At 41.4% G+C, this 14,382-nt stretch overlaps 1 pseudogene; it reads right to left on the bottom strand.

Annotated features, from left to right (window-relative positions):
* Nucleotides 1-14,164, bottom strand: LOC149185549 (putative E3 ubiquitin-protein ligase ARI1 pseudogene; annotated as a pseudogene).
* Nucleotides 14,165-14,382: the final 218 nt, after the last annotated feature.

The following is a 14,382-nucleotide window of genomic DNA, read 5'->3' as shown; positions in this document are numbered from 1 at the left end:
TTATCCATCACTTCCAGCTTGCATATTTAAATCAAATGGAATGCATCTTGAGTTTTCTTCCCTATAACACTTTCTTGTTGAGCATGAAATTTGAAAGGTCTCTCGTTTCATAACTTGGTATTTGTATAAAGTATCAAGCATAACTTCTACACAATTTCCACTAGATCCCGAGTTACAAGGTTCAAGTGCCACATCAGCGTCCACATTAGTCTTAGTACTTGTCGAACTTGGATTAAGCTCCCTAAGGTCTTTAAGCTCCAATGCCCTCTCAATGCCCTTGGAGTTATATGGAGCAATATGATGTGTTGTTAACTCAAGAGAACCTAATAACTCATTTTCTATACAATCATACATTTTTCTACACAAAGTATTAGTCAGGACACTAAGATTAATGACATGCATTCGGATATCCATAACACATCTTTCACTCTAATCAAGAGGTCCCTCAATAAAATTTGAAAGGATTTCTACTTTCCTCTCTAATTGTTTTTGTTGATCTTCAAAAAGGTGTTGTTTCATTTCCTTTTCACTAGGTGTCATTTCATCCTTGAATAAGTCATCTCCAAACATGTGAAATGCAAAATGATAAGAGCAGAAAGGGGCACGCCTTGCTCTAAACAGTCTTTGCAGTCCATTTGTTAGCCAACTGTAATCCCTGACACCAGATTCCTTCCTTTCTGTTAGAGCCTAGATCTACCTCAGGCTGAAGGAAAGTAGGTCTAGGGTAACATCAAACCACTCTTAACCCGGTAGCTAGCCTTACCAGGTTGAGAGAGGGCTCTCTCCTTGTCAATCTCAATTAGAATATGGAAACTAGGGCTTGAGATGACTGAAATGAATGTTGATTTTAGGCTAGGTATATGGATCAGAGAAGTTTGTTTGATTTTAAGTTTTGGTTGCTGGAACAATTGGAGAAGGCAACTTGGGTCCGGGAAATCAACTCAGTGATACAGTAATGTTCTGTGGGGCGGGATAGACAAGAGCTTATGTACTAGAAAAGGAATGAGATGGTAGAATAAGACTGCTGAGGAGTTGAGGAGGGTATAAGAAACTATGAATCCTCTTCAAACAATGAAAACATTGAAAACTAAATGCAATCCCAAGACAAAGCACTGTAAATATAGTGTATTTTGTCTATTCCCCTTGATTCATTCAGTTTAGAAGAAAGAGAGAGATGTGGATACATATAAAACATCATAAAAGCTCATTTACAAAGAAAAAACAATACATAAACTCATTGTCACAAGAATCCCACAACAATAGTTGTGAAACTTGGTTTTATTCCTTGCCAACTGCTGATACAAAATGTTCAGTGAGTCCAACACTTCTACCAAAGTCCAAAACTTTCAAATGACTAAGAAAAGGCATAATATAGACCTCCAAAACATCTAAGCTATCCATCAGGGGTCGAATCCATGAGTCAGGGAGCTGTTTCAACCATATCTAAATAAGGAACCAAAAAGTAGGCAGTGGAATAGCTTGCCTCTAAAACTAAGGAAACTGATACATTCAGTTCAAAACCACCTATGCTTTGATGTATCTACTCCATCAAGTGTTTTACATTAATATTTACATCATATTATATCATTTACCATTCAAAATTTACCAAGAAAAGAAGAAAAAGTCAACTATTGAAGAGACTAGGGGAAATTTGACTTTTAGGCAAAATTATCAAAAATTTCCTGATGCGCAGTGCCGCTTCAAGACTGCTTTTGGAGGCCTTTCACTTCACCAAATTAGGCCCAAGATAGCTTGTTAGAAATATATGCCTGTCTAGTTTTTGGAGCACTTTGAATTTTCTGATTTGGAGTTGATTTTCCCCTTCAAAAATCATTTCTCCCAAGACTGGTTCCTGTGTGTCCAAAAAGTGGCAGAGAGGGCACTTTTTGAGTGTTTTTTGTCCTTTTGGTGGCCAAGATATCCTCCAAATTTGATGAAATGTTCTAGTTTTTTTTGTTTTTTCATGCTGAATCCAAAACTACAATCCATTTGGAAAAAGAGTGAGCCAATCCAATGCGCAGCGCGCATCAGTTGGAATTTCCTGTGTTGCAAAATTTGATGCGTAGCGCCCTTTTGAAAACCAATTTTTGAGGCATTTCCGGTGTCCAAATTGGGTGCAGGATAGCTCGTTGGAAATATTATTGAGTCTAATTTCCAAAAAATCTTGAATTTTTCAATTTTGAGTTCCTTTGCCTTGTCAAAAGTCAAATCTCCCAAGACTGGTCAAAATGTGCAAAATGGGGCTGCCTAAATGCAGAGTGCTGTTGCAGTCAACTTTTTAAGGTCTTCCTCAACTCCAAATTGAGATCATGATATTTCATTGGAAATATGATTGTGTCTAGTTATCATTTCCCTCATCAAGCAATTAATTTTTCCAACCAAACTAGGAGAAATCGTGATTTTCCCAAGGTCACTCCAGAGGTGCAACAATTCTCTTGAGGCAACTATATTTTTGAAATTTCTCTAAAACCATGATACCTGTGTAAAACGTGAAGGGGTTTTTTCTTCCTTGGAATATTGTGAACAAAAACCTCTCTCACTTTTACCAAATTCATTTTTCGTGCTCAGAAACATCATTTAAGTAAAACCTATCCCGATGTGTGCAATACGGGATTTGTCGAAATGAAGGGAAGTGAAGGGGATAAGAGGTTTCTAAATTCTTGAGAAAATTTTGGGAAGTAGGGAGTGTTAGGAAGTAAGGGAAAGTAGAATTTCAAATATTGAGTGAGGGGAAGGGGTCCAAAAGGGAAAAACACAGGCCTAGCTTAGAAAATTGTCAAATTGTAGCAAGAAGCTAGGGTTTGTGGGAAAATGATGAATTTGAGGGATATCAGTGACGAGAAGTGTTTAATAAGGTACATTAAGGATAGGGGAAGGTGTATGGGCATCAGGATACAAGTTTTGTTGATGATTTGACCATCCAAAAAAAATTACCTTCAAAGCCCTAGGAGAGGGAAATGAGGCTTACCCAAGTACAACTAAAGCACGAACAAGGTGTAAAATGACCCATTGGAACCTGAAATGATGATGACAACTCTTTGACTGATGGTACACTAAGCTGAATGGTGACATGGACCAATACTTGGAAGAATTTGGAAGGAGTGAAAACAACCCTAGACTTAATACCTAGTAACCAAATTTTACTTGAAGACTCACTGAAATGACAAAATTTGGCTTTGACACCCTGAGACCACTTTGTAAGAGCATATTTGATCACTGATGGAAGGCTTCAAAGGCTGACACTAACATTGGCTCCATTGGGGATGGTAGCTCCTTGGAGGTGCGAAGAACACTGTAGACCTAGTAGCCTTATCCATTGGGCATGGAGTCAAAAACTCTAACTGAAATGCTTGACCGAATACTGATAACTCAAATACACAAACTGACTCTTACTCAACTAAAAATTGACTCAATACTAAAACATAACTAACGGACTGGAAACTATACTCAAAATGGAGCGTATTCAATAAAACCTACTCTAACTGTTCTAGTCATCACCTGATCAAGTGAAGTGAAACAACCAATGCAACCAAGTAAGCATTTTGGCTGCTGTTTGCATTCTCCACGAGTGCTTGCTTATGAACAACAAGAGAAAAATACTGAAAGGCAACTCCATTGAAAACTTGTAAAAAGATCCAAATTTTCAAAAATTGAATAATATGGATGCTCTATCCGACTCCAAAAGTACTGCATAAGGATCTTGAAATTCATGTGCACTGGGACTTAGCTCATCCGATGGATTACTTTTCTCCTTCTCATACCATGAAAGCAAACTTTCATCTAAGCTTTGTGACGAGAGTGCCGCTGAAAATGACAAAGAAACCGGCTGCCGGATCAAGTTTGTATCAATACTTGTTTCAAGCTCATAGTTAGCTAATGGAGAAGGACTTTGACTATAGACATCATCCAACACATTAGCTATTGGATCGTGAAAAACTTGAAAAGACCGTTGCAACCCACTTTCGATTGGTTCCGATGAGATTACATGATTCCCTACAGGCTGCTCATTTGAAGGTATAGGAATATGTACAGAAGGTGTAGAATCAGTCTTGGTTTCTTGAGGCTCATCAATTTGAAGACGGTCATCACAAGCTTCAGAAAAAGGGTCTTGATCAAGATCAAAGGCATGCACATATTTTGTATCCACAATATTCAAAGGGAAAGAATCACATGCAGATCTAGGATCTTTCCTAGAATACAATATACTTTTTAAAGCCTTCTTGACATTCTCGGGAAAAGAGAAGAAATAATTTATAACAAAGAACATAATGCCTTGGATGAAATTACAACTTGAATACCTTAGCTTTCCATATTGTCCTTTCATGTTTCTGATGATCAGGTTCATCCTCCAGTGGAGTCCTTGGATCTGATCTTGAAACTGATATGGAGTCGCCAGGTGAATGATTTTAACCTTCCTTTGTCTGATCATTGTCCACCATCAACAATCAGATCTGAAATTGATTACATTTTGCTGAGGAACATAACACTACGTTCCCTAGTACGGTTGCCACTATGTCAGAGCATGGATCTACCTCAGGCTAAAGGAAGGCAGGTCTAGGGTAACATCAAACCACGCTTAACCTGGTAGCTAGCCCTACCAGGTCGGGAGAGGGCTCTCTCCTTGTGAATCTCAATTAGAAAATGGCAACTAGGGCTTGAGATGACTGAAATGAATGCTGATTTTAGGCTAGGTATATGGATCAAAGAAGTTTGTTTGATTTTAAGTTTTGGTTGCTGGATCAATTGGAGAAGGCAGCTTGGGTCCGGGAAATCAACTCATGGATACAGTCACGTTCTATGGGGTAGGGTAGACAAGAACTTATGTATTAGAAAAGGAGTGAGATGGTAGAATAAGACTGCTGAGGAGTTGAGGAGGGCATCAGAAACTATGAATCCTCTTCAAATAGTGAAAACATTGAAAACTAAATGCAATCCCAAGACAAAGCACTGTAAATCTAGTGTATTTTGTCTATTCACCTTGATTCATTCAGTTTAGAAGAAAGAGAGAGATGTGGATACATATAAAACATCAGAAAAGCTCATTTACAAAGAAAAAACAATACATAAACTCACTGTCACAAGAATCCCACAACAATAGCTGTGAAACCTGGTTTTATTCCTTGCCAACTGCTGATACAAAATGTTCAGTGAGTCCAACACTTCTGCCAAAGTCCAACCCTTTCAAATGACTAAGAAAAGGCATCATATAGACCTCCAAAACATCTAAGCTATCTATCAGGGGTCGAATGCATGAGTCAAGGAGCTGTTTCAACCATATCTAAACAAGGAACCAAAAAGTCGGTAGTGGAGCAGCTTGCCTCTAAAACTAAGGAAACTGATACATTCAGTTCAAAACCACCTATGATTTGATGTGTCTTGTTAGGGTCCCACCCTAACCCCCTTATTTATGTCATGGGATCACGTCATAGTCAAGAGTCAATAAAGCCCATATTAATATTTGTAAGTGGTTAACCCACAATTAATGACGGGACCACAGTTAGTTGCAAATGGGCCGTAGTATTAGATATATGGTATTAATAAAACCCACGGTATTGACCCGTGGTATTGCATGTATGATTTATATATAAAGGATAGAGACTCCCTGCGAGGAGCATTGTGTCTTATTTTTGTAGTCGAGCTCTGCTCTATTGGAGGTTGCCCCCTCGAAGAGGCAAGTGAACATTACTCTCTGAATAATAAAATCATTGCTATTCTGTGTTCTGTGTATCTTTTCTTCGCATATTCTGTATTTGGGTATCATTTTGCAGGTTAAGAGCATAACAAGTGGTATCAGAGCACTTTCCAGGGCCGGTGGCATCTCCAATTCTTAGCAAAAAAAAAAAAATCAGCTAGAGACATGTTCTGGCGTCTTTAAACCATGGGATCTGTCGTTGAGCGCATAAACCTGCGGATTTGGGGAGGCATGCACGCAGGAAATACAAGAGGTGGTCACGTCTGTTGGACTCCCTTGTAACCCCTGTGGGTACCCCTTCGAGTAGTAGCGCATTAGACAGAACCGTGCACAGACTGTCTTCCACGTACCCTCTGGGTATATCGGAAGCCCCCTAGGCTCCCTTGAAACCTCGCCATAGATAAACCGTCGGCCGTCTTGTGGCTACAGTACATCGAGAACAACACTCGGAGAGATTACTCGCCCGTACGATAGGGAAGTCGAGTTGTACGGATAAGGGTACGGTCGATCCTCCTTAGTTAGAGCCCTGAAACATTGGGCCGAGTACTACTGCCAGACCCTTATGTATATTGCGATCTGTAGCACCTGACACTCCTCACGACCATAGTTTCCTTTTCTATCGGGGGATCACACGTCATCTATTCTTGATCCGTGTGTGCAAAGAGGTGTAGCAGCAGCAGACATCAGTCCCGCAGATCCATCAGATCCGCCGCAGCAGTTGTTCCGCCATTCAGATCTCTCAAACCCACCAGATCGGAGTTGTTGTGAAGGGTTCCTATACCGGGGTATACTTTCGCAAGACTTTTGGCAGCATTGACATTTTGAGGATTTGGCGACTGCGGTATTGATCAGGAAGGAGTAAAACTTCGTTAGGAGTTTTCAAAAAAAAAAGTCTGAGATCTTCCAGGGCGCTTATTGGTGATCTAGCCCATCAGAATCACGACGACGAGCTGAGCAAGGTGGTACCATTCAATTTATTAGTAAAAAATTTTAGGCGGTTCCAATTTTTCATCAGGTTGGTGTATGGTAGAAACTAGAGCTCAAGCGATGGCCAATGAAAGGATGGACAAACTGGAAGAAACTGTGAACTCCATCCAAACTGAGATTCGCGGACTAAGTCTCCAAATACAGCAATTACTCCCGAAGGGCAAGGAGCAAGCCCACGAGGAGGCATATAATGGCCATGAATACAATGAGGGTGAGTCTAGCCACTCTCCTCACGTCTTGCACACCCATCCACCACCCAGTCAGCGACCTCCCAAGTTGGATGTGCATAAATTTGATGGTTCTCACCCGTCCGCATGGCTAGCACAAATGGAGCAGTATTTCAAATTGAATCATATCCCAGAGGATGCGACTAAGCTTATGTTGGGGAGCATGTACTTGGACAATGAATGGTGGCAATGGTGGGAATGGCATCAGCGTTGCAATGGACCTTTTAGGACTTGGACCCAATTTACTAAAGCTCTTCGAGATCGCTTTGAACGGGAAGACTCTTTTTTGGGTCATCTCACTAAGCTCCAACAGACTGGTACAGTAGATGAATATATTACCGCTTTTGAAGCCTTAGCCTTCTGCACTAGGGGTCTCACAGATGAGTTCTACACGGATTGTTTTATCAGTGGTCTTAAAGAAGCCATCAAAGCTCAAGTTCTACTTCACCACCCTCCCACGTGGACGGAGGCTTGCCAGGTAGCTCGTAAGGTGGAACGTGCATTAGCAGCCCAATACAGTCGCCCAAATTTCCCCGCTAAAGGTCGTCCCCCACAGGCTCACAACACGACTCAAACACTTAAGGTCCAAAAGGTGTCACCTGCGGAAATGGCCGAAAGAAGGAAGCAAGGACTATGTTACTACTGTGATGAAAAATACTCCCCAGGTCATAAATGCAAGGAGCCCAAATTTTTTCAAATAGATGCCACTGACTACAGCTCAACAGAGGAAGATCCACCACTTGAGGAACATGAGGCGCTAGAAGAAGACAACCCAAAGGAGAATGTCTCTGACGACACAGTTATTTCGCTGCATGCGTTGGCAGGGATTTCTTCCCCTCAAACTCTCAAAATCCGGGGTTTCTTAAACATCGCCCAGTAGTAGTCTTGATTGATAGTGGAAGTACCCATAATTTCATCCATCAAAAAATCGCAGAAGCAGCGCATTGTTTTGTACGAGCAGTTTCTAACTTCCAAGTCCAAATTGCGGATGGGGGCACAATGAAATGTGAAGGCCATTGTGAAAATGTCAAACTTCAAATGGGGGATTATCAGTTGAAAACCCACATGTTTGCCATACACATGGGGGGTTGCGACATTGTCCTCGGCGCTGAATGGCTCCGCACTCTTGGGCCAATCACAATGGATTTCCAGGAGTTATATATGAGTTTTAAGCAGAACAACTCCACACATACCCTCCGTGGACTCTAGGCGGGAGCCCCCTCTATCATCAGTTCGCATAGGATGGAAAAATTGTTAAAAAAGGGCCATCATGGAGTAGTAGCTCAATTTAATGCCATCCAGGTAGTCGAAACCATGTCTCTGCCAATTCATCATGAGATGCAACAGATTTTAAATAACCATCGGACGGTCTTTGACAAGCCTCATGAGCTTCCACCCTCGCGAGGGGAACATGATCATAGCATCACCTTGGTTCCAAGGGCCCAACCCCCAAATGTGCGGCCATACAGATATCCGTTCACCCAAAAGAATGAAATAGAAAAAATCATCAAGGAACTATTGGAAGCAGGTGTCATTCGTCCCAGCATTAGTCCTTATTCATCCCCAGTGGTCATGGTGCTCAAGAAAGATGGGGAGTGGAGGATGTGTCCCGACTTCAGGGCCCTCAATAAGTTGACAGTCAAAGATAAATTTCCCATCCCGGTGGTTGACGATTTGTTGGACGAACTCAATGGGGCTCAATTCTTCACTAAGTTGGATCTTCGCTCAAGCTACCACCAAATTCGCATGAAGGAAGTCGACATTCCCAAGACGGCTTTCAGAACTCATGAAGGCCATTATGAGTTCCTGGTCATGCCATTTGGTCTTTGTAATGCCCCCTCTACTTTTCAGAGCCTTATGAATCACATTCTCAAACCATATCTCAGAAAATTTGTCCTTGTCTTCTTCGATGACATCCTCATCTATAGTGGCACTTGGGCGGCACATCTTCAGCATGTAGATCTACTCTTGCAACTGCTCCGCAAGCATAAATTATTTGTCAAGATGTCCAAGTGTTCGTTTGGCATGGAAGAAGTTGAGTATTTGGGCCACATTGTGGGGCGTGAAGGTGTCAAGGTGGACCCCAAAAATATCCAGGCAATGCAAGAATGGCCTCAACCTAAGACCTTGAAGACCTTGAGAGGATTTTTGGGTCTCACAGGCTATTATCGTAAATTTTTCCGCAACTATGGCCACATAGTGAATCCCCTCACTCAACTCCTAAAGAAAAATTCCTTCTTCTGGAACGAGGAAGCACAATAGGCATTTACCGCTCTAAAAAACGCCATGTGTTCCACTCCAGTCTTAGCACTACCTGACTTCACCAAATCCTTTGTCATTGAATGTGATGCTTCGGGTACAGGTATTGGGGCAGTCTTAATGCAAGAAGGACGACCGTTGGCCTTCACAAGCCAACAACTCAGTGGGAGGAATCTGGGCCAATCTACCTACGAGAAGGAAATGATGGCCATCTTACATGCAGTCGAGACCTGGCGACCTTACTTATTGGGGCGACGTTTCCAAATCCGCACAGATCATCACAGTCTTAAATATTTTTTGGAGCGACGCCTATCCTCCCCACAACAAAATAAATGGTTAGCCAAAATGCTGGGATATGATTATGAGATCATTTACAAGAAAGGGAAAGACAATAGTGTAGCAGATGCATTATCTCGCCAATTTGAGGAGGAAAGTACTTTGCTCGCAATTTCCCTCCCCATTCCGAACTAGATTGAAGAGGCTCGCAGGGAATGGTTTTCACACCTCGGGCTCTCCCAACACATTTCTCAATTGCAGGTAGATCCTAATTCCACCAAGGGCTACTCGTGGCAGAATGATATTCTTCGCTACAAGGACAGAGTCGTAATCTCACCAACATCCACCCTCAAAAGTCGCATTTTGGCAGAATTGCACTCATCTCCCATTACAGGACATTCGGGCTTTCAGAAGACGTATGCTCGCACCAGAAGATCATTTTTTTGGACAGGCTTGAAAAAGGACATCCTTACCTTCGTAGCAGAATGTGATGTCTGTCAACGCCACAAAGGGGAAACCGTCAACACACCAGGAACATTACAACCATTGCCCATTCCGGCATCAATTTGGACGGAGGTTTCTATGGATTTCATTACAGGTCTTCCAAAGTCAGGGAACAAGTCAGTCATCATGGTGGTTGTGGACCGACTGTCGAAGTATGCTCATTTCTGTGCCCTACCCCACCCGTTTACACCAACTTTGGTTGCTCAATCTTTCATGGATCAGATCTTCAAATTGCATGGCATGCCCACTTCTATTGTGTCCGACCGCGACCCGATCTTCACCAGTAATTTTTGGCAGGAACTCTTCAGAATACAAGGCACTCAACTCAAAATCAGTACTTCATATCATCCGCAAACAGATGGTCAAACCGAAGCCGTCAACAAATGTCTAGAAACCTACCTTAGGTGTTTCACTTCAGAAAAGCAACACCTTTGGGTACAGTGGTTACCTCTGGCTGAATGGTGGTATAACACCAACTATCATGCCACCACCAAAATGACTCCCTATGAAGTAGTATATGGTCAACTTTCGCCTTCCCCTACTTCTTATCTCAAGGGGTGCTCCAAAGTACAAGCAGTGGATCAACTCCTACAACACCGCGCAACCATGCTCGCCCATCTTAGAGAATCTTCATCAAGCTCAGAACTGCATGAAGCAACAGGTCGGCCAGCATCGCTCAGAGCGCCAATTTCAAGAAGGGGATCAGGTCTTTTTGAGGCTGCAACCATATAAGCAAACATCACTCAAAGACAAGGGTTGTCAAAAGCTCTCTCCAAAATTCTACGGACCATACCAAGTACTTCAGCGCATTGGAGAAGTGGCTTACAAGTTGGCTTTGCCACCTACTGCAAAAATCCATCCAGTTTTCCATGTATCGTGCCTCAAGAAAGTGATTGGGAACAATTGCCGAGTTCAAACCAGTCTACCTGAATTGGACGAAGAAGGGTCAATCTGGCTTCAACCCGAACAGGTTCTAGACACGCAAGACAAGCAGCTGCGCGGCCGCATGATTAAGGAAGTCCTCGTCAAATGGAAAGACACCTCTCCGGAAGATGCAACTTGGGAACCAGCCACTATTCTACAGCAGTTTCCGCAGCTTCAGCCTTAAGGACAAGGCTAGTCTTAAGGGGGAGGGCATGTTAGGGTCCCACCCTAACCCCCTTATTTATGTTATGGGACCACAGTTAGTTGCAAATGGGCCGTAGTATTAGATAGATGGTATTAATAAAACCCACGGCATTGGCTCGTGGTATTGCATATATGAGTCATATATAAAGGATAGAGACTCCCTGCGAGGAGCATTGTGTCTTATTTTTGTAATCGAGCTCTGCTCTATTGGAGGTTGCCCCCTCGAAGAGGAAAGTGAACATTACTCTCTGAATAATAAAATCATTGCTATTCTGTGTTCTGGGTATCTTTTCTTTGCATATTCTGTGTTTGGGTATCATTTTGCAGGTTAAGAGCATAACATATCTACTCCATCAAGTGTTTTACATCAATATTTACATCATATTACATCATTTACCATGCAAAATTTACCAAGAAAAGAAGAAAAAGTCAACTGTTGAAGAGAATAAGCGAAATTTGACTTTTAGGTAAAATTGACGAAATTTGCTTGATGCGCAGCGCCCTGAGCCTGATGTGCAATGCCGCTTCAAGACTGCTTTTGGAGGCCTTGCACTTCACCAAATCAGGCCCAAGATAGCTTGTTAGAAATATATATCTATCTAGTTTCTGGAACACTTTGCATTTTCTTATTTGGAGTTGATTTTCCCCTTCAAAAATCATTTCTCCCAAGACTAGTTCCTGTGTGTCCAAAAAGTGGTAGAGAGGGCACTTTTTGAGTGTTTTTTGTCCTTTTGGTGGTCAAGATCTCCTCCAAATTTGATGAAATTTTATGGATTTGGTTGTTTTTTCATGCTGAATCCAAAACCACAAGCTATTTGGAAAAAGAGTGAGCCAATCCAATGCACAGCACCAGTGGCGCTGCGCATCAGTTGGAATTTCTTGTGTTGCAAAATTTGATGCGTAATGCCCTGAGCCTGATGCTTAGCGCCCTTTTGCATACCAATTTTTGAGGCATTCCAGGTGTCCAAAATGGGTGAAAGATAGCTCGTTGGAAGTATTATTGAGTCTACTTTCCAAAACATCTTGAATTTTTCAATTTTGAGTTCATTTTCCCCGTCAAAAGTCAAATCTCCCAAGACTAGTCAAAATGTGCAAAATGAGGCCGCCTAAATGCAGAGTGCTGTTGCAGTCAACTTTTAAAGGTCTTCCTCAACTCAAAATTGAGCTCATGATATTTCATTGGAAATATGCTTGTGTCTAGTTATCATTTCCCTCATCAAGCAAGTAATTTTGCTAACCAAAATAGGAGAAATCGTGATTTTCCCAAGGTCACTCCAGAGGTGCAGCAATTTTCTTGAGGCAACTATATTTTTGAAATTTCTCTAAAACCATGATACATGTGTAAAATGTGAAGGGGTTTTTTCTTCCTTGGACTATTTTGGACAAAAACCTCTCTCATTTTTACCAAATTCATTTTTTCGTGCTCAGAAACATCATTTGAGTAAAACCTATCCCGATGTGTGGAACAGGGGATTTGTCGAAATGAAGGGAAATGAAGGGGATAAGAGGTTTCTAAATTATCGAGAAAAGTTTTGGAAGTAGGGAGGGATGTTAGGAAGTAAGGGAAAGTGGAATGTCAAATATTGAGTTAGGGGAATGGGTCCAAAAGGGAAAAACATAGGCCTAGCCTAGAAAATTGTCAAATTGTAGCGAGAAGCTAGGGTTTGTGGGAAAATGATGAATTTTAGGGATATCAGTGACAGGAAGTGTTTAATAAAGTACATTAAGGATAGGGGAAGGTGTATGAGCATCAGGATACAAGTTTTGTTGATGATTTGACCATCCAAGAAAAATTACCTTCAAAACCCTAGGAGAGGGAAATGAGGCTTACCCAAGTACAACTGAAGCACGAACAAGGTGTAAAATGACCCATTGGAACCTGAAATGATGATGACAACTCTTTGACTGATGGTACACTAAGCTGAATGGTGACATGGACCAATACTTGGAAGACTTTGGAAGGAGTGAAAACAACCCTAGACTTAATACCTAGTAACCAAATTTTACTTGAAGACTCACTGAAATGAAAAAATTTGACTTTGCCACCCTGAGACCACTTTGTAAGAGCATATTTGATCATCGATGGAAGGCTTCAAAGGCTGACACTAACAATTTCTAAATCTGAAATTGTTGCCTCTAATGTTTCCCTCTGCTTTGATTCAAGTTTCAAAGGATCCATATGTGCTTTCCAACGTGACTGATAATGTATGTATCTTTTCAAATCGCGTTTTGCCTTCTCAGACTCCTTCTCTCTATATTTTTATATCGACTGCAGTTGTGCCCTTCAATGCTTGTCCAGGTATGCTCATGGCCAGTATCACTGCCACATAACCAACAGAAATCTTGGCCACATATGCAGCTCACCAAATTGCAACCACCATTTTTTCTACTGGCTTACGACACTTGGGACAGGCCTTTGTATTAACTATGAGCCAATTAACTGTCTCTGACTCATCCCTACTCTTTTTTGTCCCAGAGTTCCCACATCAAGCAGGAACAAAGAGAGTGTGCTACAACTAAACAATTGAAGCAAAATTGTTTTCCACAAGTGCATTCAATCTCACAGTATGCATCTCTGTCAACCCGTATGGCATTTCCATAGTTTAGAATGCTCAGTTGCTTCAGGATATTTTGTACTAACAAGCTTTCTAACAATGTCTTCATCACAGATGGCATTACATTTGTGGGCCATACATCTAATACGCTTGCTCTATCCCTCATTTATCTTAACAATAAAGAATTATGTCCAACAATCATTTCAGTAATAGTGACCACAATCCATCGTAGTCACATCGTCCCGCAATTTTTCTTCAATACAGATATTGCAGGTAACAACATAAGGAAAGGATGTAGGGCATGAATCAACTGCATCCAAAAGTGTAACATCCACTTGTGAAAACAACCAATCCTTTCCTTTGTATACAAGTACAGCAAGTAATCTTTCAACATCCCAGCGATGATGAATTAAGAGTGTTTGGGCATGTTGCTCTTTTAATCCAAGAATTTCCATCACTTTATGCAAATCCTCTCTCTATGCAACCAATAGTGATGCCTTTGTGATGACCTGCAAATGCTGAAGTTTGAGTAGCATACTATGAAGCAGATAATGGTTCAACTAGTAATTTTTCCAGCAAGTGCAACTGACCAAAAGGAACATATGCATGTAAATTGGGCACTTTGTACCAATGTATATATTCTACTTTTCTTGATTCCTTGTTTTCATTTGATTTCTTTTGGATAGTTTTCATTTGATTTCTTCTGGATAACCTCAAAGAATATTTTATCTTCATCAGGAGATGGTCTGAAGGT

The sequence above is a fragment of the Pinus tabuliformis genome, chromosome 3_1 (assembly GCF_031772625.1).
Source record: "Pinus tabuliformis cultivar Carrire ecotype Pingquan chromosome 3_1, CPIR1, whole genome shotgun sequence".
Classification (NCBI taxonomy): domain Eukaryota; kingdom Viridiplantae; phylum Streptophyta; class Pinopsida; order Pinales; family Pinaceae; genus Pinus; species Pinus tabuliformis.
Note: the sequence above shows the minus strand (reverse complement) of the source record. Positions and strands in the feature narration are given on the sequence as shown.